This window comes from Pipistrellus hanaki, assembly GCF_964339955.1.
Source record: "Pipistrellus hanaki genome assembly, chromosome: 1".
Taxonomy (NCBI): domain Eukaryota; kingdom Metazoa; phylum Chordata; class Mammalia; order Chiroptera; family Vespertilionidae; genus Pipistrellus; species Pipistrellus hanaki.
In genome coordinates, this window is record NC_140503.1 from 32671592 (window position 1) to 32696440 (window position 24849).

Below are 24849 nucleotides of genomic sequence, written 5' to 3' on the forward strand. Positions count from 1 at the left end.
TAACTACAAGTGAAAATGACAAAAGAAAGACTTTTTTTTTTTTTGAAATACAAACAATGCAATTCATCCCATCAGATGGGTAGAGCCGGGTGTGGGTACAGAGACAATCTATTCGTGGTGTAACAAAGGCGAGAATAGGCCTAGAAGCACAGAAATCTGTTCACTCTTTGTCTGATTTAATCTCTGACTCACCCATAACTCAAGTTGTCTTTGTCACTTTCTCACAGACCCAGTGTCTCAAATGTAAAACAAAATAATTTATGCCTTTCACATAAAACGCAGGGATGAGATAGGCGGCCCACGCCAAGTGGAGATTAGTTCACACTGACACAAACACCTTCCAAAATCCATTAGCTTCTTAACGGAGGATCTCAAACGGCAAGATGATAGATTACTGTGATATTTGATTAAAGGTAATATTAATATACCTTACATTTGTATTGAACTTATTTAGGAAGTAATAAATGAAGTAAAAAATGTAATCTCAATTAAGTTTGCCAAATATTAACATTTGAAAAGCTTACTTGGGTATTTTATATATAAAGTAATATTATTTTATAAAATAATATTTATTATAAAGTAATATTATAATATAGCATGGATGTGTTTTATGTGAATCTGAATAATCTGGATTAAAATAGTACAAAATAAAAATAATGTGGGTTTTTTTTAATGTACAAAATTTGAAATGAGAATGTGCAAATTTAGAATTTATCACAAATTACATAATTTTAAAACTTTCAGGCCCGGAGGAATTACTGGTACTGTAGCTTGGCATGTGACAGCTTTAGTTGAGCCATTTAGGTCTACAAAATTACATGGTCTCTCTCATCAGGACTGGCCCTGAATAATACAGGTTTTGACATAACTGTGAGCACTGAATTAATCTAAGTCTCTGGGCTTCTATCCTTTGTCTAACATGCTCCTGTTCCTTACATAAGAACAATTATGGGATGTCAAGTATTTATTATCTTGAAGGCCTCTCTCACTTTGACTTTGAATTTAAATTTTAAAAAAATGAAGTCAAGAAATGTCAGTGTTTTGAATCCAGTTAAACACAGAGTTCAGAATTTGTAGGAACACCAAAAGTCTGGCCTATACTTGTTTGAAGCCATAGTAAGATTCCTACAGCCTTTTTCCATCAGATAAGAAGTTTGCTCCTAATACTCAACAGGCTCTGATGACTCTAAAATGACATTGACTTCCACTGCTCAATGAACCCTGAGCTAATGGCTTTTTAATGGCTAAATCCAAAAATCTATATTTGGACCTTTTTTGCTTGGCTTCCCTGGATCATTTCCTTCTTGAAACCCCTTCCTTTGCTTTCCGATTACAGCTCCACTGCAGTTCTCAGGCCACTCAGCTCTCTGCTTCTGGGTGTCCCCTGCTTATCCCTTCCTTTCTGCCCAGCCCTTCCATGATGGTGTTTCCCAAGGCTCTAGCTGTTGGTCTTTTTCTCTCCTAAGCCTATAAACTCTCCCTGAATGATTCGCCCTGTTCCCTTGACTTCAACCTTTATCCTTACAATCATGACGTCTATCTAGGACTATGTTTAGCTCTGCACACCTAATTGAATTACCTCAGACACCCAAACCAAATTCATCATCCCCACTGCCCTAACCAACTTGTTCCTGGCCTTTTTATCTGCCATCAACGACATTGTTCAGGCTCTAAGTTAGAAGCAGAGTCATCCTCAGTAATCCATTCTCTCTCACCCGTCACAGTTTCTCATCCATTGTTACTAGTTCTACTGTAAAACTAGATACTTATCTCCATCTTCACTGCTACTACCTGCCTAAGTGAAGGTCTTCATGTCTTGTTCAGACCACTGCAATAGCATCCTAAACTATGTCCTTACCAGCAGTCTCCTTCTCCACATAGGACATCCCCCATTCCACTGCCAGAGTGAGCTTCCTAAAAACAAGTCTGGTCACACTTTAAAACTTCCATTGGTTCTGCAATCAACCGAAGTATTTGAATGAACAATGGCTTTCTTTAATAGCAAGTTAATATTGCATAATGATTGAGTCCAGATTCAGGAGTTGGGCAGGGTCTGAGTCAGAGATTTTTGTTTATTATCTCAGTGACCTTGGGCAATGTCTCTAAACTTTAGTCTAGGTCTTTATAAACATGGAATAAAAATAGCGCCCACTTCATAAGTTATTGTGAGGGTTAAATGAGGTAATGCATGCAAGTACTTAGTACAGTGTCTGGTTTATAGTAAGTGCTTTGTAAATGGCAGCTATAATCGTTATTAGATTTTCAGTCTTATAGAACTCAGTTGCCTTACTTAGTATTTTTCATGAATCCCAAAAGGAGTGAGATCAAAATGTTGAATTTACCATTATTTCTCCTCTACTCTGTGGCCCTAATGACTGTGTATAACATTTTTTTCCTGATGATTACTCATGGGAAGAGTCTTTGGGTAATATAGCTTGTTTCATTTCATTACTGTTATGCTTTTCCCCCAAGTCTTAAGAGGACATGTATTTCAGGACTTTTATTTAGCTAATAAATCGAATTGTGGATTCTTTCTTTGTTTACATTTTTGAAATAAAACGAATTTTTAAAACAAAAAGTTAATATACGCTATTGCCTTGTATACATATATAGAAAGTTACATCTATATTTTAAGGCAAATATTTCTAAAAATGACTAGCAGAAATATTTTAAATATATATTTTGCATGTTACCTCAAAACAGTTTCTACCATAACCAAATTGATTCGAATCTTCTATGTATTTTATTTGTGAAGCAACCTTCATAAAATCAGCCAAGATATTATCAAAAGCTCCTCTTTCACTATAATATATAACTCATTACAACCAAAAGGCTGGGAACTTTCAAAGCTGTTAAACAGAATAGCTCCCCTTTTCCATTAGGGAAAAAGGGGAAGGCCAAGATGTGGTTTGATATGCCATGCCTACTAGTTTGTACTTTAATTTCCACAGGAGCTGATTATGCAGGAAACACCAAGTGAAGCAGAAAAGGGTATCTTAAAAAGGTTCATTGGCCACATATATTAGATTTGCTCTGGATTTATCATACAAATGTTTGTTTGTTTGTTTATTTATTTTAAATATATTTTATTGATTTTTTACAGAGAGGAAGGGAGAGAGATAGAGAGCTAGAAACGTCGATGAGAGAGAAACATCGACCAGCTGCCTCTTGCACACCCCCTACCGGGGATGTGCCCGCAACCAACGTACATGCCCCTGCCTGGAATCGAACCTGGGACCTTTCAGTCCGCAGACGGATGCTCTACCGCTGAGCCAAACTGGTTTCGGCTATCATGCAAATGTTTAATGTTGTTTATATATATGGAGAAGAAAAATTAAGTTTGCTTAGTGTTTGCCAATTATGTAGACCTTTCCCCCAGACTTGTTACTTAGAAATGAGAATCTGTTTTTATTTATTTTCTTTGGTTGCAAATACATATAGTTTATCAATTTACCAATGCTGCCATTCTTTTGGGGGCAGAAAATGGGAGGGAGAAACTTTGTATACTTTGCCTCGCAGAGCAGTAACCTGTAGGGCCATCTTTGGCAGTCACACCTACTGAGCAGCATCGTCCAGTAGGCAGCCTGGGATTGAGGGAAAAGGGTGCTAGGTTCCAAGTTCAAGTCCTGCTCTATCTCTTATCTGTGTGATCTTGAGCAAACCACTTCCTCTCTCTGAGCTGCAGTTTTGTCTTATCCTACCCTATCTGTAGGATTCTGATATCTCCCTTAACAAGGCCATTCTTTCAAACATCTTTTCAGGAAATGTCTCCCTGTATTCCTGTATTCTCCTCTCTTCTCCTTTCTTTTCTTCCTCCCTCTCTCTCCCTCTTTTCCCATCACCCTTCGTTCCTTCTTTCCCTTTTAATTGAGAGACAATCTCTTTTGTCTGGTGTGTGTGTAAACAGTTATTAGAATGCAGTTCTATGTTTACACAAGATAGCTAATTTTAGGATTTTTAGTTGACACATTGCCTAACCAAATGAGTTTCAGTAAAAGATAATTTCCAAATGAATGAAACGAATTGAAGCCTGCTGTGATCCTGGTTGCATGAAAGCCTACCCTGTCTTTTCAGTCACAATGTGTCTTCACTTCCAAAAGGTTGATCAAGGTTACAAATATTCATATATTTACTTATAACCTTTAAAAGTGCTTGGCTTACAGGCACTTACTGAGACACTAGCAATCTTTCTTTCCTCCACTTCTAAATATATTTCTTGTACGTAGTTCTGCAGTCATAAGTCATTCTGAGTCTCCCAGGCTTAGACTCTCTAGAGCTGTGTAGATCATCATCTGAACATAATTCTCAAATCTCTGGGTGCCACTCGCCATATCCCAGCCCTGAATTACTTTGGCCTTTTCTTTGATGTCTAGAAGTTGGTGTCTCCGCATGTACTTCCTCAATGATTGCTTGTTTTAATTTTTGAGGAGAGATTTCTTAATACAGACCACTTACATTTTTTTCAGTAATTTTTATTCATAAGATATTGTGAGGTACCCACAGTTGTGGCATTATCTCTCAATGAACTTAAATTAGATTCATCAAATGGCTGAGCTAGAAGGGGTCTTAAGAGACCATCTGGTCCAGCCCTCTGCCCTTGAGCAGTTGCCATAGCCTTTTCCCTTCGGGGCAAATTGGGTGATTTATTTGTTTTTACCACATCTGAACAGCATGAGTTTAGCGTAATAAAAAAAAAGTTCAAACTAGTTTAAGACAAGCTGGGCTTTGGTCAAAGAAAAGGCCATACTCTTTACGTCAAAGGAAATGGATGTTGGGAGTAGGTGAGCATATATCACAGGATCTGAACAACAAGCTTCCCCGGAGTGGACTGGAATTCCAGTGCTTCATGATCCTGTCAAAGTCAAGTGCTGGGGAGAAATGGGCCCCAGATTTCCTCCTCTGCAGCTGAACCCTGCAGGTGCAGGCCAGGGCTAGAATGAGAAAGATTGGGATCTTCTTTTTCTCTCATATAAATTATTATTCAGGAAGGAAATAAAGGTTATTAATCATTGGGTTACAACTTCAAAAGGGACAGGTGTTCTGTGGAGAAATCCGTTTGGTTTTGTGTGGAAAACAGACCATGTTGGGAGCGATGGTGATAATACCTGCTAAGCCACATGGTAAGAGAGAGCAAATTCGTTAGCCATATGGGATCAGTCAAGGGAATCTGATTGTTTTGTAAAGGTCTTGGTGTCAGTCCAGGACTATTTGATAGGGTCTCTGGTACCTGAGGCTGAGGTCTTTTATGTGTTTCCTGCACATTTACCATCTGCTTGAGCCTGAGTTATGGAGTTAATTTATTTCACATGTTGTTAGACCTGGAAGAAACCTTAGAGATCATTTGGCCTTTTTGTGCCAATTACATGCTCTTCCACGGTCCAGGCTCTAGTGTAAATGTGTATGCTGCCGGGTGTCGGTGAGAGAGTGGTGAGGACTAGGCTGGAGAGAGGAACACACACACACACACACACACACACACACACACACACACCCCACCATGCCTATCAAAGTATATAGGGAGGCCAGATTTGACCCAGGGATCACACTGCTAAGTCTCTAACCCCCTTAGTTTGTAGAGGGAAAACGGAGGCCGCCTGTTTGATGGCAAAACTGAGAATAGAGTCTGCATCTGTCTCCCATCCTGAAGACTTGGGGGAGTGTGTCCTAGCTGAGAGCATATTATCACCAAGAGATGCCATCGCTTGGTGTGACTCAAGTGCAGGCTTCAGAGAGAGGAGGAGGAAAGTGATAAGAGGCCTGGAGAAGGAGCCGGTGGCCGGGCCACGAAGAACCTTCTCTGCCATTCCAGTGAGCTTGGACCCACTCCTGGGAAAACTAAAACCAAAAACATGAACTTGGGGAGCTACCACATTACAGCAGAGCAGCTTGCCCTTAGGGGAATGCAGCAAGGGGGTCTCCTCATCACCTTTGCTGACAGAGTTGTGCAGATGAGAATATCAGCCTTAAATATCAATTCTTACATTAGAAGAAGACAACTTCAAAGATGAGTTTAAAGATTCATGGGTCTTAAAGAGATGATCTGTTAAATAATGTATTGACCAGAGATTAAAAATTCTCCTAAATTTATTTCTTAAAAAGCCCTCATTATTCTAAGTCTTCCTTCTGACGTCACTCTGAAATAATGTCCTCTTTGTATCAATCGCTTTGTTTACTATAAGGAGAATCATAGAAGTAAATGTACAGGGAAAGGGCAATGTCTGAATTGTATAAGATAGGCGCGATTTTTGCCTCCTATTCGGCGTTCCTGTCTTACTATTTGAATGACAAGAAACGGTGGCTCGCGGGGAAATGATTGAAGCTCAGTTGTCAGTGTCGGACAGCCCTTCTCATCACAGTTTCCTCTTCCAGTGCTTCAAGGGTGCCTGTCTTCTGGCCTTCAGCCACTGTGGGAGGCATCTGTGAATAATGGGAAAATGACAAGCATTTCTGGGCCACAGTTTATAAGAACAAAAGTTTATAAGGCTTTATGGGAGAAGACAGGTTATTTTTTTCCTCTTCATTAAACATTTATGGTGAGAATGAAAATGTACCCTACGTTTGTGAATCCAAACCCTGCTGTCAGTCCTCTTTCTACACAGAACATGCTATTTGGCTTTATTGGGACCTCCTGTCTATTGAAGCTCGCTGTATTACTGCTCCCTGGGAGAGGCTGTGACTTGCCTTCTTTCCCTAATCTGGTTTAGATTTTACTGCCCATCATTCTAATCCCTTCCCTGCTAGTTCCTTTGCCAGTCTGTCTTTGGTGGCACCCAAAGAGTGGTTGCTAACTAGGAATTGCATGTCACTGAGGAATTTTCTCTAAATAGAAGGGATGTATGGACCAACCATCAAGTTTCTGGAGCCAGCTCTGGCATATAGTCTATGCCTGTGTGTGAGTGGTTCCAAAATATTCCAGCGTGACTCTGACACAAACCGCGACTAAGAACCACCAGTCCTACAAAGCCCTGTGCCGGCTACTCTGGCTAGGTATCTCCTCTGTGATTGCATCAGGCAGCTGAGTAGCACTGCGGAAGTATCACGTCACACGCTGATCATTATCACTACAATTTCTTGACCACCAACCTCCACTGGGCGCTCAACACTGCGCATGCTTCTGACCGAGTTTCTTTAATTGACTGACCTTCCTACTCTTCATACTTACCATTTGAAAGCTTGCACACTCTTTGGTTTTTCTTCTTTTCTTTCCATCTCAGCTTCTTCAACTGACAATTTGGCCTCTGATATTGCATTCTCCTCTCCTACCTAAAGCTAATTCTTGGACATGTCTCTGGATCTCATCGCTTCCCACCTAATGGGCAGAAGGCTGAAGTCAATTGGCACACTTTTTACTAGTCACTTTCACTTCTTAGAGTGTTTCACACAGGTGGCTGCTCTGTCCTGCTTGACTCTTCTTTTGTGATAGTACACACTCTCTTGTTTTTTTGTTTGTTTGTTTTTTCGCTTTTAAAAATATATTTTGATTGATTTCAAAGAAGAAGGGAGAGGGAGATAGAGACATCAATGATGAGAGAATCATTGATGGGCTGCCCCCTGGATTGTTTTCTCTTTTTTTTAACCTTGCTTTCCCTTCTCAAAGTCTCCTTGACTGTTTTTTTTTCTGTCTAACTTTTAAATGTTTCTAAAGTTTCTCAGGGCTATGTCATCACATTTTTTGTTCCACTCCAGATTCCCCCCCAATATCCATCCTTGTTTTGTATTGCTTACATGCGTGTATCTGCACATATTTGTGTTTAGGAACTCAATTGCACAAAAACAGAACTTTTTTGAACATTTCCCATGTCTTCATTTCTGCTAATGGTGGTGACTCAGCCAGTTTGACTCAGATTTTCTCACCCGCAACTATTCACATTTTGGGCCGGATAAGCCTTTATTGGGGAACTGTCCTGGGCACCATGGATGTTTGACAGCATGCCTGACCTCTGCCAACCAGATGCCCAGAGCCACCTCCCCTTCCTCCACATACCAACCAAAAAAAGTCTCCAGAGATTTTCAAATGTCCCTGGAGGGGCAAGAGTGCCTTGTTAGGGGCCCCTGCATTTAGCAGAAGTCCCGTCTCTGTGGAGGCACAGGGCCATTTCCTGTTTCACCTCTTCTCCCCTCTCCTTCTCACTCCCAGGAGCGGTCAGAGGCCCTGGAACTGAGGAGCCTTTCAGGCTGCAACCTCTTTGCTGCTGGCCTCCACTGTTGATGTAACTCAGGGCTGGTTCTCCCAACAGGCTCAGCTCAGGGCAACCGCTCTGTGGGGGTCAGCTCTGCCCCCAGTAGATGTGGTTCCTGACTGAACTCAGGCTGGTGACGGCTGAGCTTCTGAAACTCAGCAACTTCTCCCATCTCGTCTCCAACCTCTGGCGGCCCGCCCGGCAGCCTCTCCCGGGGGAGCCCCTCTCCCTCCTCTGCAGTCCAGCTCTTGAGTTCTCTGCATTCACTCAAGTCCCTGATCACTCCCAAGCCTCCTTCACGTACAGGGGGAGACTCAGCTGGGCCAGCTCACATCCTTTCTCTCATGCACCAGCCCTTCCTCCAGGCCACTCCATGTGGGCCCAGGGTATCCTGGAAGGTCATTTCTTCCCAGCATGCCAGACAGGACTCAGGACACAAGTCCCACCTCCCATCTTGTCTTTCCACAGCTTTCTGTGAGGGTGGGGGGGTGTCCTATCACCCCTTCCCTCCTAGGCATTTGGAGCCAGAAGCCCGTTTACAAAGACCCACATCATTAGCTCCCCTTCTGTCTTCCCACTCCCTCAAACTGTTCTTATCTTTTCTCTGTGTTTCAGAAGAACCACATTCCCAATCAGACGCTGATCACATAAACATCATGTTCTGAGTGCTTCATGTTCTCTTCCTTCTGGAGCTCAAGAAACCATTTTTCTTTTCCATCCAGGCTGTGGCTCTGGCGTGGGGTTAAGCACCTACGGTGGCAATCCATATAGAGGTCGGAGGCTGCTGTATAATCCTTCTGTTCTTCCCGGGGTCATTGGTGTCCTCTCTCCTCTTTGGCAGGAAGCCTGTCTTAAGGGGCTGCACCAATGATAGGAGGATGGAGAACAGAAAGAAATTCCCAAGAAGGAGAGAGAAAGTGTTATTCCCACGCCATATGTCTGGTTATTTAACTTCTGTGCTTTACTTTGCGAACACCTTTTGCAGGGCTCACCAAGCCTTCCTTTCCAACACAGATGCACCTCCTCGGAGGCGGAGGATGACGCTGTCATTGGCCTGGAGGGGGAGTGGTAGATCCGGGGTCACAGAGAGCGAACACCACCCCCTTCCTCCACGCCGTGCTGTGGATCATCCCATAAGAGTCCTCAGAAATCAACACCGAGAGGGGCCACCGGTTTAGAACCTCAGTCTGTGTGGACATGACCAGTAAAAATCTTTGAAGGGAGTGTCATGTGTTATGTATGGACTTACTAAGTTATTGGTGATGGCTGGTTGTTACACTGCCAGTAACGGTCATTCACTTCCACAACCTCCTCTGCCCCGCCCCCCAAATTTCTCTTCAGCTTCATTCTGGGCTGATTCAAATAGGAAGCCGACACGATGTCTACCAAAAACCATTCACTAGTACATCTCCAAGTCCCATAAAACAAGGTAAGACACTCCTCCAACTTACTTTCCTGGAAGGAAGGCTGCAGCAACGAAAAGTGCTTCCAATTTTATTTTTAGAAGCTGGTTCATGCATTTTTTCACGTAAAGCCTAGTTCCTTTCTGTGGCAGTTGGGAGTTGTCTCCCACCTCAGGCAGTGGGGTAAGGATCATTTGTTACTGGTCTGCGTTTTCGCTCTGAAAAGACCATCGACTCTATTAATGAAACAAGCGCTGCTTTCGTTTCCTCGAGAAGCCACAACCTACGCAGTCTCCTCTCTCTGCTTGATAGTCGGAGATGAAAATGAACTGTGATAAAACTCCGCCAGCCTGACATGCTCCTCGAGAGTGACAATGACAATCCCTGCACTCCAGGGCCCCTGCCTGCGAGGGCTTCTGCACAGGACGTCCGAGCCCCTGCAGATCCATAGGCAACCTTGCAAGAGAATCGGTACCTCAGCTGGTTCCTAAACCTCAAAATTGCTGCCCACAGACAGAGGCATAATTTAGAAAAGAAACTCCCATAAAACACACATGCAGAAAATGTAGGTTGAGAATGGTGTATAATTACTGGTACATTACTGATCATGACTGGTGTGTTAAGCACTCGCTCTGATTAAAGAGATAATAAATCTTCAAGGAATTAAATAATTCTTAAAAGGCACAGGGACAGTTAAGGATAGATTGCTGGCTCCCTCTGGGAAAAACAAAGAAGTACGTTTCTGTGGAAGGTAATTTCTTAGTTTCTCCAAGGTCAGGATAAACAGTGACTATCATTTTTGCTCCAAATGCGGAAGTTGAATAAGTACTTCTTTGGTAAATCCCTTGCAATCTGGAATTGGCTCAGAAAGGAAACAAAACAAAACAAAAAACAGAGAGGAGAATTCAGGAAAGCCACAAGGATGAGAGCCATGGGCTGGGGGATGACACCCCCCAAAGTATAACTGCTGAAGAGGTTTATGTGCAAACCTCAAACCACTGATTAACCCTCAGTATGTGCTACGCATCAATCATGTATATCCTGCTTGGCGACTTCTTTTTAAATTATTATTGTTTTTAGGCATGAATTTTTTATTTCCCCCATTTTTTAAAATTTTATTTTGAAAACTTTCAAACCTACAGAAATGCTCAAAGAATAGCAGGACAAACACTCTTATATCCTTCACCTCAATTCACTAACTGTTAACATTTTGTCACATCTGTGAGAAATCTGTATGCTTTTTGGGTACATCTTCCCCAACCATTTGCAAATAAGTTGCAATAGTATGTACCTCCTAAGAGCAAGGACAATCTCCCACATAACACAACACTATTATCACAGCAGGGAACTTAATATGGTTCTAAAAATATTATCTGATTACACAGAATATACTTATATTTCCAAAATGTCTTTTTACTCTGATCTAGATCCTACCAAGATTTGGTTGTCCCCATATCCCTTGTCTTCTTAAATCATGAACAAGGGTCAGTAAACAGTTTCTATGAAAAACAAGAGATGGATATACTATTTATAAATAATAGGATGTATTATAACATATACTTGAACTTTAAACAAAGTGGGTGTTAGGGGCACTGGCAGCCCCCCTCCCCAGCCTGGGAAGTTGAAATTTGATGTATAACTACTTAATTACTCGAGCCTACTGGTGATTGAAAGCCTTATTGATAATATGTATAGTTAATTAATACATATTTGGTATGTTATAGGTATTATAAACTGTATTCTTACCATAAAGTGAGTTAGAGAAAAAATGTTTTTAAGAAAGCCATTGTAAGAGCTGAGTATGGTGCCAGATGGGTACCAGATTCATTGGGATGATCACTTTGCAAAGTATATAAATGTCTAATCTCTGTGTTGTACACCTGAAATGAATATAATATGTCGATCATGATTGAAAAGTAAGTTAAAGAAAAAATTTTTAAAAGAAAATTATAAGGAAAAGAAAACACATTTACAGTATATATTTAAAAAAACAAAACAACAACCCCCACATATAAGTGGATTCATTTAGTTCAAACCCATGCTATTCAAGGGTCAACTGTAAATATAAATACTTTAGGCTTTGAAGGTCATATTGCTTTCTCAGCTACTCAGCTCTGTTGTTGCAGCACAAAAACAGCCATAGACACTATGTAAAAGAATGGAAGTGGCTGTGCCAATAAAATCTTCTTCATGGACACTGAAATTTAAAATTAATATAATTTTCACATGCACAAAATACTACTTTTCTCCTGATTTTCACTTATTTTTTTTAATCAATTAAAATATACAAATCATTTATATGACTCACAGGTCATAAAAAACAGTAGGTGGTAGGATTTAGCCCACTAACCATCATATGCTGACCCCATATGTAGAACAATTCTCTGCTTTTTTCTTTAAGAAACTTATAAAACTTTAAAAAAATTGATTTCAGAGAGGAAGAGAGAAGGAGAGAGATAGATACATTAATGATGAGAAGAATCATTGATTTGGCTGCCTCCTGCCCCCCACTGGGGACAAGCCCCCTATTCAGACATGGAACCATGACTTGCTGGTTCATAAGTTAACACTCAACCACTGAGCCTATCTGCCAGGCTGTCAATTTTTTATTGAAGTATATGGACATATACACAATTTTAAGCGGACCCCTTGATGATTTTTTCACAATGTAAACACACTCATGTAATGCAACTCAGAATTAGAAATAGCTGCTATTTTTAGGGATGTATAGTTCAGCATAGGGAATCTACATATATAAAAGGCTAATATGCAAAGTGTCCCCTTGGGAGTTCCATCTGGAAACAGGGAGTTCAATCGCTCGCTATCACAATCACTGACCACCAGGGGGAAGCATGAAAGAAGGAAGGCCCCTATCAGCCCTGATTGCTGGCCAGGCCTAAGGACCCTACTTATGCACAAATTTCATGCACTGGGCCTTTAGTATAGTAAATAATAGTGAATCACTATGTATGGTGTCGGGGGGAGAGGGGGTCCTGGACTTACTGAGGGATTACTTCATAAATTATATAAATGTCTATGCTGTACACTTGAAACTAATATTATATTGAATATTAACTGTAATTGAAGAAAAAGAAGTAACTATGACTTTATTTTACCAAAATACTGGTGGCACATGTTAGCCGATGGGTGGTTAGCCTCGAGTCTGTACACACAACTACAGAATGCTTCTAGAAATGGATTTGAGCCTGGCCGGTATGGCTCAGTGGTTGAGCATCAACCTATGAACCAAGAGGTCATGGTTCTATTCCTGGTCAGGGCACCTGCCCAGATTGTGGTCTAGAAATCCATTAGGGGGTGTGCAGGAAGCAGCCAGTCAATGATTCACTTTCATCATTTATCTTTCTCTCTCTCTCCTTCTCTCTTCTTCTCTGAAATCAATAAAAATATATTTTAAAAAAGAAAGAAATGTGTTTGACTGTTATTGAAGAGTCCTTACCCTCTGCCTACACAGCCAGGAGACCTGCAGTGATCCCAATGTTTCTGCCTTGGGAACTAGCCTGCCTGTTTGGCCAGCCCAGCTAATCCTAGAATTTGGAGCTGTTTTGGATGGCACCACAGCTCCTGCAGGTTCTATTCACTGTCACCCCCTCTATTTCCAGCACTATGCATCACCTCAGAGGATATCCAAGCAAGAAGGTAGTATGCTAAGAAGGAGCTTAAGGTAGAGATACGCATGGCCTGCAGTCTGTCAGGGCTGAGTGATGTGAAATTCACTTTTATCAGCAAACTGGGGTGAAGATTTGGTGACATACTCCCCAGGAGGAAAGCTATCCCTCCTGGAAGGTAGGGATGAGAGCTATTAAGGCAGTTACTATATCATGTTTGCTGCATATCTTGGCTTGGTAAAAACAGAACTTGAAAAGGCTCTGTTAGACATGAGTGGCTCATGGGATCTCCACCTGAAACAGAAATAAGCTGCTTCACCAGTCCCCTCAGGTGGGCCCCAGATCTCCTTGTACTCTGAGCCTCGGGCCCTAGGCATTCTACATCTGTTTACCACATTTCTGGGGATTATTCTTCAAGTGAAGTGGGAATTAATGCGTTCTTTCAGGACACAGAAGCAAGCACAGTCTTGGCCTCTCTGAAGGTGGCAGAATTGTTTAGGTGGCTACTTAGGATTTGTGTTTTAACTTGAGAGACGTACAAGCTACTAAGCAACAGTCCAGGCTGGAGCCCAGGCACATGGGCTCAGGAACTCATGTTTTAGGGGCAAATTTCTTTGAAGAAGCTCACTCCTCTGGCAACCCCACTACAGCCCTTTAATACTCTCCTAGGGAATCTTGCACCCAAGGTCCAAATAAAATCTGCATTCGGGAGGAGTCTGGCATGAAAGAACTGAATAAACCAGGGGACCATTTTCACTCTTGGGAACTCAAGCCCTCCTTTTTTCTACTCAGACCTAATTTTGTCTTCATCTCTAGCACCTCTTAGTCCCCTCCCCTTACACCCCTTCCCCTAGCTATTTTCACTTGGGTGAAGGCATTTTATTATTAGCTCTTCAATTTTATGGGGGGAAAATTTTTCCTATAGTTACATTTCAAATTATAAAATGGCACACAAGCTAAAACAACACGGCAGAGAGTCCCTCGTAGAGAAACAAACCAATCAGACATGTTGTCATGATGAAATTTCATGTTGGGAGGGAAAGAAGATGTGCTGAATCCTGGTTAGCTTTCCCAAGTTTACCTATCATGATGCAGCTTGAAGAGCTGATGGGCTTTCCTCTCTGTATTTATGATGGGACGAGGTTGTCGGTTGTTAAGTAAATCCCACTCTCTGGCTTTCCCATTTAGCTCGTGTTCCCAGCTCACGGCATCATAAATAACCAATGAAGAAACAGCCTGTCTAAACACCAAGAGGCAACTTTCATAAACGTTCACATTAAAAATGCATGGTTAGGACGGAGACTTAATTTTAGCCACCGCGTAGTTTCTGTTGGGCTGTGGTCGTATTTTTCTCCGTGCTGTCTCAGCTATTTGACTTTGAAGCTCACTAAAGATGAAAAATAGGCATGGATGGGGCCGGCGTGCATGGCTTTAGTGGTTCAGCTGCTGACCTGGTGTTTCCCCGCAGCAGCATTAGGCCCTGTGCTCTCAGCCATGAGCTTCAACTAGCAAAACAACCCCAGACCTGAGAGGTGGGAAGAGAAGAGGGAGCAGTAGATGATCAGTGGCCGTAAGAAGGCTGGCTGTATTATTCCTTTGCCTGTAAATGAAATAAACTAGCACACAATCACTCCCTCTACCCAGCTATGTGAATCCTGAAGTTGTGCTGGAGATACTGACATTAATGAATTTCCGAGTCAGAGCCTCATAACACAGACGCAGAGTTCACACAGGGACCTCCATTTCATCGAGACCAAGGAAGAGCCTTCGCCTCTTAGAGAAAAAGCCCAGGACAGGCTATTAAATACTATGGTTATTGTTGTTATTGTTTGACAGAGGGGCTTCTGGATAGTTACTATTCTTTGTTATAACATGTTAGTGAAATGCAGTTTGTTAAATGGTTATAGTTGAGAATATAAGTAAGGCAAGTCTTTATGCTTTCGAAATTCTTGACTACTACACTTTTGTAACGTGTGGGTAGGCTGCTGAAGTCTCTGTGGAAAATACCATGTTGACCTGGAGAAGTCAGGTGTCATTCAAGTCGGGGCTATTTGGCTATCTGGGAAAAAGGGCTGCAAGATGCCCCCTTTATTTCAAGACTTGTTTTCTTTGCTTTCAGCACTAAAAATGTAAAGGGCTGAGATATTTTAAGTCAAACGAGTGAAAGGGGTAAAGAAAACATGGCCATGATAGGCTAAGAATGAATGATCCTCTGGTTAGACAGGAAGCAACAAGCTGAATGTCTGTGAGGAGGAAAGATCTAGGAGCACTAATTAGATTGGGGCTGGATTTTACGAATATAGTTCTTCTTTCCAAGCATCTTCGAAATTTCTTAAGGGTTGAGGTCCTTTACTTTTCTCTGTCTTTCACATAGAACTTCCAGAAGGAAACCTTCCACAGTGATGGTTCAATATGTGTCTATGGACTCGTAGTATAACTATAGAAATATTCCTGTTTTTATATTTTGCCTCTGTGTATATTTTGAGTATTATTATTATTATTATTATTATTATGAACTTGAGTATAGAACTAAGTCATGTTCTTTTCTGTAAAGAATACTTATAAATTAAGTGTAGAATGAGTAAAGAAATAGCCTCCTTTAGCTTCTGTCCTTAGAATTAGGTCCTTTCTGATCTATGAGATTTTTGGAGAAGCAACACTGCCACCTGCTGGTAGACACATGCCATTGTTTTTTCAGCCCACTCAGGGCACATCCACCTATTCCTAGTTGGTGTCACCATCAGTACAGATCTAATTTCCTTTGACTTTTTCAAAATTTAAATCAAGTATAAATAATATCTTAGACAAGATGGATGAAGACAAAGGCCTGGAAATAAGGCACTTTTGACTTATACCTTTGTTGGAAAAGAATATGATCCTATATAATAAAAGCCTACGGTAATATGCTAAGTGTCTGGTCATCCATTCAACCAATCAAAGTGTAATATACTAATGATATGCTAAGGTCACTCAACTGCTCCCTATGACATGCACTGACCACCAGGGGACAGACGCTTTGACTGGTAGATTAGCTTGCTGCTGGGGTCCAGCTGATCGGGACCAAGCAAAATGGGCTGGATACACCATGGAGCCCTTCCATGTCCCTCCCCAGCCTCGATTGTACACCGGTGGGGTCCCTTGGCCTGGCCTGTGCTCTCTTGCAATTCAGGCTGAGGGACCCCCTGAATTTTGTGTACAGGGCCTCTAGTTATAATATAATATAGAAAATCTTACCCCAGGCCCACTGTGATGTCAGCTTTAAGACTTACTATTTTGCTGGGATACTCTAATAGACCTTTAACATGACCAAAAATGTTCTGAAATGAGGGATAGGGGTCACAGGAATCGGTGAAGGAAGAGTATGGTGAAAAATTTGCAAATAGGTTGCATCAATCATGAAAAATATGGATGAACAAGATGGTAAAACAGGTAGCCTAAGAGGTAAACAGGTGAACAGGATTTTTCACACTGTGTTTTCAAACTTTGTAGCCTTCCTTATTTGGAGGTTAAATATTTTTTAGTTATAGTAGTGCCCTGAAAACCATGGTAACTCATGGTTTTCTTAGAGCTAGGCATAAAATTGGTGCCAATAAGAATTAGTTGCATGAATGAATGGATGTGAAAATATCTTTGCTTAGATAATTCATCCCTGAAATACTCTGTTGGGATTGGTGCTGATGAGTAAATAGTTAATTTTCCTAATCTTTCCTACCGATTCCCCAATCCAAACCCAATGGCAACTGCTCGTAAGGGAAGAAAAGTGATCATGGATCAATCCTACTCATTTTTCTTCCACTTCATTTATGTAAGGAAACAGTAAAAACTTTGGAATAAGCAAGCAAGATTAATATCTTTTCAAGGGAATGCTGTAACACCAGGGGTGTCTTCCTATAGTAATATGTATCTTCGTCATTGGTTAGCTATTTTATAATTCCAGCAAGCACCAAGTTAGCTTGTCAACAACTGAGAGCAATGCAAATATGTCCATAGACCTACCAATAATCTCTGTCCAATGAAGGGTTAATTGACGTTCTCTTCCCTCTTTTCCAAAAAAAATACTAGTTATGTTTCCATTGCTAATTCAATCCAGCACTCCTGATTTATAAATGCTTCTGCTTTTTGGCCTCCCCTTTTGAAATGGTTGTTAATGGAGCCTTACTCTCTCAGTCAACAAGTAATTGTACTCTTATCTATTTAATGGAATTTCCTGTTGAGTTATTTGAGTCTCTCATTTTACCAGTTCCCTCATTTAATTAATGAGTTAAGTGAAAGATTTGACACGTGTTTGTTTTATACTTGTATGCAAGTTATGATTGTACTTTCTTTTAAAGTTCCTTAAACACTCAATGGTAACATCCAAGTGGAAAGAGAAGTCTGGGCCTCTTCTTGTTTGGTTTTATGGGAGCTGAGGCACAGGTAATCCCAAATTTAGTTTCCTTGCTCACCCCAGGAGTGATTTCCCTCTGGGTGGCTCTGTGTGCATCCTGATGATCCTGCCTCTGTGTACACCACTTCTGGAAACTGCTCTGTGGAGGAGCCTTCACAGCCTGCTGCATAGTCTCTGCACTCTCACTGGGTTTGCAGCACATGGTGAATTTCACTATGCATTTGACTTTAGTATTGCTCAGATCAGTTCAAATTCTTGCTCTCCCATGCCCTAACTCTGGGATCTGCTGGAAGATACTAGATAGTTCTGGTTTACTCATCTGTAAAGTAAGACTGACATAAAGAATGAATGAAATAATTCATTCATTTGTCTGGCACATACTAGGTGTACCAGTTAATAATGAGGATTTTTTTCAATAGATGGAATTACACATATGTTGATATATATGTGATTTGATATGTATGCTATTTTGTTGTATTGACAAAACTTCATATGTCAAATTTGCTGAATGTGTTAACATCACAGATATTTTTACACTTAAAAATGTCGAATTTCTTGCCAAAAAAAGAGCATTTGTGGGAAGTTTTAATTCATTACTTTATTTTGAAGAAAAGTGCTGCTGAATACTTTGGGAAGCTTATGGTGAACACACTTCATCTCAAGATACTTGTGAATACTGGTTTAAACACTTTAAAAGTGATGATTTCTATGTGAAAGACAAGACATCCAGGTCAACCAAAAAAAAAAAAAATTTGAAGACCAACAATTACAAGCATTATTGGATGAAGATGTGTGTCAAACTCAAAAACAACTTGCAGAAAGATTAAACGTTGCTCAGCAAACAATTTCTGATCATTTACAAGCGATGGGAAAGATTTTAAAGGAAGGAAAATGGGTGCCACATCAACTGAACAAAAGACAAATGGAAAACCAAAAAGTCATCAGTAAAAATGTTGCTTCAATGGCATGAAAGAAAGTCTTTTTTGCATCCAATTGTGACTGGCAATGAAAAGTGGATTTATTTTGAGAATCCCAAATGCACAAAATCATGGGTTGATCCAGGTCAACCATCAACACTGAATGCAAAGCCAAATTGCTTCGGAAAGAAGACAATGCCTTGCCTTTGGTGGGATCAGGAAGGTGTGGTGTATTAAGAGCTTCTAAAACCAGGTGAAATCATTAATACTGATCACTACTGTCAACAAATAATCAATTTGAACCACACTTTGATCATGAGATGCCAGAATGTGCCAGAAGACACGGCAAAGTAATTTTGCTTCATGATGTTGCACCATCACACACTTTAAAACCAGTTAAGACACATTAAAGATCTTGCCTGGGAAGTATTAACCCACCCGCTGTATTCACCAGATCTTGCTCCTTCAGATTACCACTTGTTCTGATTGATGGCACACTCACTTTCTGAGCACTTCAAAACATACAAAGAAGTGGAAAATTGATTCTCTGAATAGTTTGCCTCAAAACAAGAAAAGTTCTATTGGGACGTTATCCACAAATTACCTGAAAGATGAGGAAATGTGTAGCTAGCAATGGGCATTACTTTGAATAAAGCACTTTTGATGTTTCTCTTGAAATTATCGTGTTTTCTTTGATTACAAAATCCACTATTATTAACCGGCACATCTACTAAGTGCTCCACAACTCCTACGTATTATTGCCACATAGTGAGAAAATCATAGGCGGATAGCTGGAAGCCCTGCTTTCTAGATTAGCCCTGCTGAATTGTAGTTATGCGGTAACACTCTGAGAGTGATGTAGGAAGGTCATGGTTAACTCAGGATTACACCCACTTGAGCCTGCATAGATCCTGCAGTAGGCCTAAGGGAACTCGGTAGATTGGATTAGGTAATTTCCTAGGGTGAGTAGATCGGGCTTTTCAATTACTTGAGTGTGGAGAAGTCTAAGGAGTTCCGAGTTAGGATCCAGAGCTCAAGATGTGGTGAATGGCATGTGATAGCCAATGATAGTAGCTGCGATCCAACTGCTCTCAGAGTATTTCAATATTTTTTTAAAAAATATTTTAACTGATATCAGAGAGAAAAGAAGAGGGAGAGAGAGAGAAACATCAATGATGACAAAGAATCATTGATGGGCTGCCGCCTGCCTGCCCCCTACTGGGGATCAAGCATGCAATCCTGGGCATGTATCTTTTTTTTTTTTTTTTTTTTTTTTTTAATATTTTTATTGATTTTTTACAGAGAGGAAGGGAGAGAGAGGGAGAGCTAGAAACGTCGATGAGAGAGAAACATCAACCAGCTGCCTCCTGCACACCCCCTACCGGGGATGTGCCCGCAACCAACGTACATGCCCCTGACCGGAATCGAACCCGGGACCTTTCAGTCCGCAGACCGACGCTCTACCACTGAGCCAAACCGGTTTCGGCCTGGGCGTGTATCTTGACAGGGAATCCAACCATGACCTCCTGGTTTATAGTTAAAGCTCAACCACTGAGCCACACCAACTGGACAAAGTATTTTAATATTTAATAACTGGGATGGTCCTGCTAAGTAAAAATCAGCCTTGAGAGAGGGTGGGTGAAATGAATTGGGTTGGGTGGCATTCTATACTGTAGAATCTATACGAATGGCCATGGGCAACCAGATGATTAAGTAAAGTACTCCTTTGTTCTCCTGATGGCATGTATGTGTGCAATGGAACAGCTAATATAAAGAATGCTTCAGTAATGGTCGGTTCGACCTCTCACTCTTCTATTACAAGTTCACATGCCAGCAGATATTACTATTGAATAAGAATAGGAATAAAAAAAGGCTTCTTAAGTATCACAGTGTTACAGCCACTCTGAGATGCCCCAGAGGTGGCAGTGATACAAGCCACATCTATTCACTGCCATCTCCTCAACTAATAATTTCTATACAATAGGAAGAGCTGACTCTGAAATTTGCATCATGGACAGAGAAAAAAGAATTCTGACACCAGAGGACAGATATAGTGGAATTTTAATTACAAAAAAACCTTATTTTTAAAAGGGCTTTGAAGATCCTGTATATTATTCTTTTGCTTACTTTGCCATGTTATTGATGTTTAACTTCAAATATCCAGCAGAGGGCATGAAAGGAATTGCTTGGCTCACTCTACGAAAGACAGGATTTGAACAACAAAAATGAAAAAGCAAATGGATTACAGCTTTCACACAGAATGACAACCTTTATGCATCAACCTGAAATACATTGCAATCTTTACGTTGTCCTATTTCCTAGCTATATCCTTCATTTAAGATAAAATACTTGTCTCATTTCTCTAGAATTAGATCTATTGTATTTACAAAACACATGAAATAATTAGATGAAATACAATGAATTGTATTCAGGTCTATTAGAGACAAACCTAAAAAATATAAAATTTGGAAAAGGATGACATTTTATCTACAATAAGCAAAGTGCCACCTTCTGGCGGAAACTCTTCTTTGAAACACACACTGCTCTCCACAGGACCCTCTGCCACCCACCCATGCTTCAGATCTAAAACCAGGCTTTGCCAGCACACAGAACCTTCCCCAACCTGTGCTAACTGGACTGAGGATGGAGTTAGCAGAGTTCTCATTCTCCTACAATGTTGGTGGGAAACCCAAGGAAAGCTCACAGTAGTTCTATTACTTAAGGAGCCTACAATGTGCTAGACACAGGCACTTGGGAAATAATTTAAATATTTATAAATGACCCCAAGAACAACAAATTGTTCTTTTTCTCTACACGCACGCACCAATAAATAAAACCCCCAAGAAGTCAACTTTATGATTCCCATTTTGCTTAGGCTAAGAGAGGCTGCAAATATCACAGCATTTCTTTGCTTGGCAGTCATCACTATTTCTCATAAAACATTTGTGAAATAAGAAATGCATCTTCCTTGTGAATAGACCAGGATCTAGAATCCTAATTTAGGTCAGATATGCAAATTTTGGTATTATCTTTTCCTATGTTTTGCAGAACCAAATCCCATATCTGGTTGATAATAACATGCAAATTTACTTATTTATTTATTTATATGCTTTCCCTCCCGAATTAGCTTTTTAATTGCCTTTTAAATTAACAAGCACTCTCATACTTGTAAAACTGTCATCTGTCCCAGAGTAGCAACTTTGTCTTACACCATTCTCTTTATAGTCAGGGGTCCTATTGTTTTTCAGATGATGTTCAAGGAGCACCTGCATTAAAATACTTTGAAGAACTTGTTTAAAATAGAGATTATTGGAGCCTTAGCCAGTAGCTCACTTGGTTAGAGCATTGTCCCGATATGCCAAGGTTGCAGGTTTGATACCCTGTCAGGGCATATATAAGAATCAACCAATGAATGCATAAATAATAAATAATAAGTCATAAGCAATAAATACATAAATAAACGGAACAGCAAATTTATGTCTCTGTCTAAAATCAATCAATAAAAAATAATAATAATAATAAAATAGAGATTATTAGACCAACAACAAAGATCTATCTAGTCAGAGTCTCTTGGGTTAAAGCTCAAGAATCTGCATCTTCACATCCACTCCAGATATTTTTCACTCCCACCAAAAACTGGTGCACTCACTGGCATTGGGAATGACTGTTGTTCAGATAGCAAGGAAGACACTCTATTTTCCAATGCTATTTGCTAAACAAATATCCTTAAAAAGATAGCACAAAACAAAAAGCAATAAATGCTCACAAGACATGCAGAAATGTGAGAAACCCATGTAGACTTGTCTCCCAAAATTTGGCAACCTTATTGCTCATTGCCCATTATAAGAATTTGGATTCCCTAGAATCAGGGCTCCTGTCCTGAAATGCAATGAACTATGTGAAAGCTTCCTTTTGGGCCCACTGTCATTCCCACACAACTTGGGCACAAGAAGAACTGAAGCGAATGTAGTGATGCTCATGCCACTTGCTATGCCATGATAAAAATCATTTGTCTCTGACCAGGAATCTTATGTTTTTATTTTATAGTATCCATGAAATTGTGGCAAGCTAACTTGTACAATTTCAAAGAGTGTAAATCTTAGACCTTTCACAGTTCTTTCTTTCTTTCTTCTTTTTTTTTTTTTTAAATATATTTTATTGATTTTTTACAGAGAGGAAGGGAGAGAGACAGAGAGCTAGAAACGTTGATGAGAGAGAGACATCGACCAGCTGCCTCCTGCACACCACCTACCGGGGATGTGCCTGCACCAAGGTACATGCCCTTGACCGGAATCAAACCTGGGACCCTTCAGTCCACAGATGGACGCTCCACCACTGAGCCAAACCGGTTTCGGCCCTTCACAGTTCTTAATGAAAGCATCTTTATCACAGGTTTAGTATATTTTAATTTTTTGCTTAGCCCAAGTGAAGTAAACAATGACAAGTAAAAGAAGTAGGTGACTTGACCAAGGTCACACAGCTAGTTGCAAGCTGAGTCTAGAATGCTGGACTCATGACTTCTGGCTATATGATATTGTTTTCAAGCATTGACCCATGGTTAAACAACCCAGGCAAAAAGTATGCAAAGAGGAGGATTTTATCAGGATAGTTAGACATTCCATCATGCAAAAGGAATGCTTCTAATTGGGCCATTGGGACTTGAATAAAGTAATCCTTAGGTCACCATTTCCTTTGCTACCTTTTCTATGTAAAGATTGATGAGCTATGCTTTTTTCAGTGGTATTTTCATAGAAAATTTAAGTTTGTGGATCTCTCAATGATGTGCAGTACGTATGAAAGAAAGCAGAGTAGCGACTATATTGCCAACAAGCCTTGGGATGGATGTACTGAGCTGCCTAAATGAGGAATTCTGGGTTACATTGGACTTACGGTTTATGACATTTACAGATAGGTAACTGATGTATTGTGTCGGGGAGGCTAGCTTATGTTTGGGATGGATAATGGCAGGGGTGCAAAATTGGGAGGTAAGTATCTACACTAATGAAAGAGAAAGATGCAAATTGACCATCACTTCATGACACCCACCAGCCAATTGAGAGTGAGTTTGCAAATTAACCAAATATGGCAGGTTAATTTGCATATGCAGGTGCTGAGTGGCTGGGAGTGGGGTGTGAATGTCCCCCGCAGTGAGCAAGCAGACACAGGGCTCTGCTTGCTCCTGGCCTTGGCAGTGAGGGGCAAGCAGTCCCCAACAGGACCCCTACAGAGAGCAGACACCAGGGGCTGCAGTAATATCAAGCAGGCAGGTCTTCAGAGAGCAAAGAACCATGGGGAGCAGGCCTAAGCTATCAGTAGGACATCCTCTGAGGGCTCCCAGATTGGAGAGGGCACAGGTCAGGCTGAGGGACCCACTCCCAACTGTGCACAAATTTTGTGCACCGGACCCCTAGTAAGAAATAATTCCATTAAAAAATTATCTATATATATACATAAAAGACTAATATACTAAGTGTCTGACTGGTCGCTATGGTGTACACTGACCACCAGGGGGCAGATGCTCAATGCAGGAGCTTCCAAGCTGCAGTGAGTTGGCAGCGGTGGTTCTTGGTCGATGCACCCCAAAACCAGAGATGAGAGGGTGGAGCCTGATTCCTCATGGGGCTTCACAATTCCACCTTTGGCCATGGGTTATGTTGTTGCTGGGGCACTGTTGGCCCCAAATCTGGTTTATTGCACACTTGCGTTTGTGTTCCATACCTGGTATAACAGCAACTTTGTAGAGTGTTGCTCTATACTCTGGGACTCTGGGGGATGTTGGAGAGCTGGTTTTGGCTAGATTCCTGCAGGCCAGGCTGAGGGACCCACCAGCCATAGGGACCCCACTCACTCCACAGACGCCCTTCAAGCCACAGGGCCGCCCCAGGTGCAGCTGGCTGGAAGGACTGCGGGAGGTTGACTCCAGGGCATGTCCAGCCTGTCTTGCTCAGTCCCATCCCACTACCACTTTCTAATTAATTTCCTTTCAATGTGCACAAATCCATGCACCAGGTCACTATTTATAAGCTATTCCATGCCTTTTGGTCAGTGAAAGAAAGACTTAAAATCCTAGAAGTGAAAACAGCTGGAGAGCATTAAACCATCACCAAGAGTTAGCAGACAAAGGCAGCAAGATATTGGGATAGAGTCACAAAAACAAAGAGCACTTGATTTAAAGTCTTGTCAGGAAACTTGGCTTTGTGTCGGATATTGTTCCTACTAAGGTATCAGAGTTCCAGTAAAAAAAAAAAAAAAACAACAACAACTCATGCATATTCTTTACTTTAGCTCAGAGTATTCATGTCCCAGTGACATTCCTTGGGAGGACACAGAAAGTCC

At 41.0% G+C, this 24849-nt stretch overlaps 1 long non-coding RNA gene across 1 annotated transcript in view; it reads right to left on the reverse strand.

Annotated features, from left to right (window-relative positions):
- The window catches only part of LOC311628113, a 156511-nt gene that overhangs the window by 20696 nt on the left and 110966 nt on the right, over positions 1-24849 (reverse strand). The window contains exon 2 of the long non-coding RNA XR_014795966.1: positions 6275-6417. This is a non-coding gene — a long non-coding RNA (uncharacterized lncRNA). The remainder of the gene's footprint in view (positions 1-6274; positions 6418-24849) is intronic.